Genomic DNA, 7,246 nt, shown 5'->3' on the forward strand with positions numbered 1-7,246 from the left:
CAATTGGAGTGCAGCCTGATGCAGTTGCTCCTGACATACAGTATTTGTACTATTTTCAACTTTTAGCTTACTTACCTTTTTTTCTATTAGTAACTTATTTTAGTAATTCTTAAGCTACACCCTCTCTGAACATGAGTATAGAGAGAGATTCTTGTTAATTTTTTCCTGTTGAATTTATGCTGATTTGCATATATAGTAGCTGCCTTGTTTACACCAGGGAACAGCTGGCTGATATGATGGGCGGAACAACAGCTATCCCCACGGAAATCTGGAGAAGAACATAGAAGATACTGGGTAAACCAGAGAGAGTAAGAAGGGGGAGATAATGGAGAAAAGGAGATATAAGCTGTGTCTCATCTTCCGCAACATAAGATCACTGGCTAATAAAAGGAACGAGCTAACGGTGTTAGCAAAGATTCAGCAGGAAAATCTGGAGGGAAGTTTAACGTGCTCCACGGAAACATAACTCCACCAGGACATACCTGACGACAACATTTCCATCAAACTGCAGACTGTTTGGGCTGGGATTTATGTGACCGGCCTGTGGGAGCCAGAATTCTTGTTGGTTCCCACAGTTAAATGCAAATACATTTATATATTTTATATTATGTACATTTCTGGATATTATTTTTGATATTCTTACTCTCTGTTAAAATAAACCTACCATTCAAATTATAGACCGTTCATTTCTTTGAACTGCTACCTCCGCGACCCGACCACGGATAAGCGGGAGAAGATGGATGGATGGATTACATTTACTTCAGAAACAAAAAAAACTCGCCCCACTGAATCCACGGCTCATGGGTCATCATCACAGTGATGTCACAGCCTGTGAGAGTGTTTCTTGTTCCCGTTGAGCTTGAATGGCCGCTCTGCCACCAGTGTGTGGGTGGTGACTTGAGATGCACTATTTAAAGGCATTCTATTTACCATCCCTGTATCAGGCCATGTTAAACACAAATACAAATGTATCAGCTGACATGGCCCATCACAATCATCCCCTGCCTGAACAACTTGCAGCAAATTGTCACAAATTGTTTACTAAGCTAAAGGCTGAAAGAGCACACTGACTCAGATCTAAAGAAAATCCCTACATTTACTGGATATTTCAAGATAGCCCTGTCTCAATGTTCGATGGCTGTTGCGCTTGGACTGTGCACGTGTAGGTCATGACATTTTCCCAGCACACACTTGCACAGGGCAATAAAAAAATATTTGTTCAGGTAACGCAGGACGAGGAAAAGGCAGGCCTCACAGAGTAGCTTGTGAGACCTTCCATGGGAAATTACAAAGTCAATGACACATTTTACATTTCTTCCAGGGGAATTTACACAGAATATAAATACGACACCCTCTGTCCTTAGACCCTGACATCGGACAAGGAAACAACTGTCATTAACTTCTAATGAGTGAAGTGCCCAATACCTTTTTTTCAATATAAACAAAACAGTCAAGAAGTGTTGACGCTTACACTTTATTCGTAAAAATCAAACAAACAAAAATAGAATCTGCAGGGTCAACGCAGCAAATAGGCTCAGTTATGGATAAAGGGCCACTTTTATGTTCAGATCATCTTTGTTACCTGCACTCGCCCATCATGTGATTGGCAGGAAAAGTTTTTATTTACACAAAGCACCGATCAACAGTGCTCTATTCTGCTGAACATTAAACCTTTCTGCCCCCTGTCAGCAGTGTGACCTGAGCCTCCCGGTGCCGCCACATTGTCTTAATGCCCCAGTGCTTGCTATTGAAACATGATCTGAGCATGAGAGGGACCCTGCACATTCCTGTTGGAAAAGGGCAGCCAGGAGCTTGTTAAATGTGAGAATAAATGGCATGCCAAAAACCTCAAAAGCATGAATGCAGATTCCTTTCCAATGCAAGGTTGCCTCAATCATAAAATCCAGTGCTGCTGATGTGGGAAATATGTTACCTCGACAATTTTGTAGAAATCTTCCCCATTGTTATGATGGTTTTATTGAATAAAAAAAAAAATGTTTATACATATCCTCAGTGTGACACAGATAACTGTAAAAGGCATCATGCGGGTGAAGAGAATATTAAGTGACCCAACAGCAAAATGCCTCTCTTTCAACTTTATATTAACTTATTTTTCCAAAAATCATCTCAATCACTCAAAATCCAACTCCACATTCAATCATTCCTATGAATACATCTGAAGGCCTTCCACCTGGAGGTCAGCGACAAGTTACATTGACTTTTTTTTCTTTTGTCATTTTCTCTGTAGGTAATCATAGATAAATACAAACAATACATACGGAATGTCTACTGCAAACAATACATAAACATGTCTTGAAGGAGTTTGTTTTCCTAATGTGGGGATGCTTTATGTAGGTAATCATGATTGATAATCAAAATAAGTGACTCTCCCTCGCTCACCTGGAGAAAGAGGAACAAAAAAAGACAACTCCCAGTGTTACCGTGACAACCACCCTCACTGTTTTTCCCAGGTACATACAGCAGTGTCAGAAAGCTGTTGTGTTTCTCTTAGTCCAGGATAGAGTAGGGCTGAAAGCTGTCCACATGGTGTTGAATGGCAGTACGCTCCTTCTCTTCTAGGACTTCCACAGGACAAGGCGGGGCCAATGTCAACTGTGACGCCGCTCCCAGTCACCGTGAGTTCATCAAGTCTGGTTGGGCTTTTTATTCTCAGAGAGAGATTCCTTAGAAGCAAACTGCACTTTTGCTTGGATAGTTGACATTGTTTTAAATCATCTTCAAATGGGTTTGGGGTAAGACCCCTCCTCCTTCAGGTTACATAAACTGCATCTAGTAAGAAAGAACAAAAAAACATTGTGGATCAGAGAAAAGCTGTTATACCCAGAAATGCATAACCAGTACCCAGACAAGCAATGTGTAGAGAACATAAGAGCTTAAGTCCTCTAACAGGGCACAACACAGACGCTGTGTACAGCAATAATGCAGCATTCACAAGATATATGTAGCTTAGTGTATTGAATCGTTTCTCAGATCATATGTGACATTCATTCTTTAAGTCTTGGATGGCTAAAATGTGTTTATGATATATTCTGATGGATCACATAACAGAACCCAGTTTTGTTTTGTTGTTTATTTCTCCAGAATAAAAGCTATGGTACGGGTGCCCGATAAGAATATAAAACTGTGTGTGTGTGTGTGTGTATGTCATGCATGCACGTTTTTGCATTCAGTTTACAATTAACAACCACACAGGTTGGTATATTACGAAGGTTAACGTGGTTCAGGCTGGCTCATGTGAGGAAGGGGGGGCAGTGTAGTTGTGGCTGTCCATTACCTGTGCACCTGGGTTGGGGCCAAAAGGGTTGGCTGGCCTTATCACAGGCTGGGAGTACATCATGGTGGGCTGGGTCATCATCATGGAGCTCACCTGGGGAGGCTGACGAAGAAAATATAATATCACACCGATGGATTACAAAAGAAAAAAGCTTGGAGAAAAAAATAACAAACACCTCCTAAAATAAGGTTCTAACGCTGTGAAGGAAACCAAAGCGTTCAGTGATGACATCACAGCGCGTGTGTGTGTGTGTGTGTGTGTGTGTGTGTGTGTGTGTGTGTGTCCCAGAGCAGACTTACCATTCCATATGCCATCCTGCCTGTGGTTGTGGTTGGAGGGAATGCCATGACAGATGGTGCCTGAGGTGACACACAGAACAGGAATCAGGACAGTCATACCCGGCTCATATTCAGATTATTATTAATTATCACATTTAGACTTTAGTATATGTACGTTTAGTTAAAGTAACCAGAAGTGATCTATTCAGGAACATGTCCTGATGAAGACTTTGGGGGAAATATATACATCAGCAACATCAATATTAATCAATTTCATATACAACATCCACTTCAGCTCTGATCAGTCAGAGGATGTTTCACTGGAGCAGTCACATGACTGACCTTTTAGCAAATCACAAGCTGCTTTTCACTGCTTCATTTAAAACATTCAATAGCTTCAAGGAAGGCAATTGCAGTATACCATTGCCAATATGAGGATTTACACTGCATAGAAAAATAATACACCCCTTTGAACTTTTTATGAATTATGTTGAACCCCAGACAGGAATTCAAAGGCAATTAATCTATATATTTGTCCAACTAATCTAATAATCTAACCCTATTTAACTAATTATTTTTATAACTACATACTTAACTATAGCACCACTTCAACTTCAGGAATAATATAAGATTACAAACCATAACTTAATATCTTACAGTTAGGTCTCACACAGAGACAGCTACATTGGCATAAAATAGCTCCAAAAAGATTGTGACAAGAAGTAGAAAAAAGGTGCACATCAGGTGGGAATAGGAAAGAATATAAAAAAATCTCGACAGACGCTCAGAGCACTAAGTGGAACGTTTATGGCACTTCCAAGTTTACCAAAACCACTGTCCGTCTAAACTAGATGATCAGGAAAGAAGACATTTAGTCAGCGTTGAGACGCAGAATCCAACAGAAACCCTGAAAACCAACATGGTTTTAGAGACAGAGGGCAACACGTTCATCACAAAAACCTCAAAGATTTTGCAGAAACCCTGTAGTACGGCTGTACCCTGACAGATATTTGTGTAGTTTGATGACATAATGCCAAATGTTAACCAAAGTTATCATTTTATATACAGAAACATTTTGAGTTCAGCTTTGACCCAAACACATGAAGTTTTTTGACCAGAGAATGACAGAGGGGAAACGGAAAGCAGACAGGAGAATGTTTGAGTCCTGGGGGGAGAATTCGGTAACTGGCAGGTGCTCCTTATGGAAAGAGATTTAAGAGAAAAGTACAGACCCCCCCTGTTTTCTGTGCCTCGCCAACAGCCCCTGCAGTGATAACAAACCCAGATTTGTCTGATGCCTCTCGGGGAGGATCCATTCCATTAACTATTCAGTCATTGGCCAGGAGGAAAAATGGAGTCAGACGTGACGCTGCTGCCAAAACTGGTGCTTCCATGCTCCTTCATTGCACCAAGCTTTCCTCAGAGCTTCTCCTGACTCACAATGTTTGGTCTGTTCAGGTGCATCTCACCCAGCGTCGCTCACAGCCAATAAGCATGTGATGAGGCTTGTTTTATTTCAGTCACACAAACAGGTTATCCTTTAATGGCTGATGGAAGTTGTGTGTCTGCTTCCATCAAGTCACCAACTCTTTCTTTCTGGCATCTGAGAACACTTTTTGATCTTCATCATCAATACCTCCTGTGTGAGTCCATTATGATTGTTGGGGAAATATCTTCTCCATAACTTTGACCCAGTTTATCAGTCTGTACTGCCTTCACTGAGCACAGGCCTGCAACCTTGGGCTGCTGTGCCCCCTTTGTTTTGTCTCGCTATTCCTGCCTAGAGGAGTTATAGTAATTTGCCTGTTTTATCTTGTTATGCACAATGTTGATCATTCTTTCAGAGCTAAATACAAGGGACTGGGTGAGAGATCTTCAGAATCGGCTAGGCAAGCATTGTGTCAACTCGTGGCTGCAGCACGTCTTTGTCAAACCTCCGGCCGTCATTAAAAATAGATTTTCAGTGTTTACCATCACGCTCCAGCTCTCCTGTGTTCACATTCTGTTTCCACTTCATGCTCAGGAAGTTTGCATCACTAGGATTGGGGCTGCAGTATAACTGAAGTATAATTTCAAAGTCTTCACATTCTCACTTTAAAGGTCCCATGTCATGGCCATTTCTACTGATCATAGTTCCATTGTTGAGGTATACTAGAATAGATTTACATTGTTCAATGTTCCAAACTCACATTGGTTTCTCATACAGCATCTCTGTATAGTATGTGTATTCACTCTCTGTCCTACACGGCTTGTTGGAGCTCCTGCCCCCCCTCCCTCCCTGTGAGCCCACTGTGCTCTGATTGGTCAGCTCGCCCACTCTGTTCTGATGAGTCCACCATCGTTACAGCGGAACATCAGTGATTATGTGTTACAATGGCGTTTGTTAGCAACCAGGAAATGACACCAGTAATGACAAACAGATGAGAATGCTGCGTGGGGTCTGGGTGTCGTGTTGGCGGGACGTTGCGCGGCTCGCTGCTGCGAGGAGCGGACAGTGTGACCTGGGTTCATTTCCTGCTTGCTGAGTGGGGTCTGCGAGACATCGCGAATGGACGCGGGAAGGGGGGGTGCTGAATGTTAGTGGTGACAGTCCTCATACATGCAACAGCGTATTTTGTCTACATTGGTCAACATAATCTGTCAGGTTTTTGGCAAAACTATGACAAGTTGGTTGTATAAGGCAGCCAGTTGCTCCTTGTCAGTTTTTTGCATTCACACTTTACAGCTACCACCTGGATGGGAGAAATCTGTTCAACATTACAGAATGAGAAAGTTCAGCATGAAGGACTGAGCCACAGTAAAACCTGCACAACACAGTAGCTTCAGGACAAAAGCCAGCTGGAATTCTAAGAGAATGCTGAGGAAGAAATAAATAATCAAATGAACCCTTAAACACATAAGATGAAGTTTGCTGTGCTGGTAAATGTTCCATTTAGGTAATGAGGATGAATGATTTTCACTGATGACTATTGTCTTTTGCTAAGGTATTTCACCTGAACTTATTGCTACAGTTTGGACAGGTGTTAAAGCTGGAGGATATAACCAGGAATCAATAAAAACAATAGTTACCATCTAAAACATGAGTGCTGTATTTCTGTTCCCAGGTTTTAGCAGTGCTGATATATTTGACCCGCTTAATCAAGCAGAGCCACGTACAGGTACAGGTACTGGGCTGCTTGGATAAACTCCACTGGTTTAAATCCTGGCACTGCCCAGGAGGTGATGCTAAATGCAAGTTTCAGGTACTTTAGCTCATCTGCAACATGGAAACCCAAATAATTAATAACGCAGGGTTGTTTAGCTGAGTAATACAATATGTGTGTTTCAGACAACATTGTGATAGAAGGTATGGGCTGCTGGGAGCTGAAGCAGGAGACTACCCGTCCCCAAGGACTCTCCCTGCTCCAGACAGGTGTCTGCCCTGTCAACGTGCGAGCCGACCACGCCAACTCTACCATACAATATAGAGAGGAACTTCTACACATCAAAGCGGGGATCCCAGGCCTCAGTGCTAGTGAGACTGGGGAAAAGTGAAAACCGGCCTCTTCGGACTTTATCTGCGCCAATATGAAGAAAGTCCTGCCGGAATACTACCAGTATGCCGAATGTGCAGTGGAAATACACTGGACCATGTTTATTCTTCAGACCACATCTCACTGCTGCTGCTGCTGCT

At 42.2% G+C, this 7,246-nt stretch overlaps 1 long non-coding RNA gene across 1 annotated transcript; it reads right to left on the bottom strand.

The window, feature by feature from the left end:
• Positions 1–1,455: 1,455 nt before the first annotated feature.
• Positions 1,456–3,702, bottom strand: LOC104945579 (uncharacterized). Its single transcript, XR_798358.1, has 3 exons — positions 3,595–3,702; positions 3,296–3,397; positions 1,456–2,790 (listed from the first exon to the last, which is right to left on the bottom strand). It is a non-coding gene; the product is annotated as an uncharacterized lncRNA (long non-coding RNA).
• Between the last annotated feature and the right edge of the window lie 3,544 nt (positions 3,703–7,246).

The sequence above is a fragment of the Notothenia coriiceps genome, unplaced genomic scaffold (genome assembly GCF_000735185.1).
Source record: "Notothenia coriiceps isolate Sejong01 unplaced genomic scaffold, NC01 NC01_scaffold00009762, whole genome shotgun sequence".
NCBI lineage: Eukaryota > Metazoa > Chordata > Actinopteri > Perciformes > Nototheniidae > Notothenia > Notothenia coriiceps.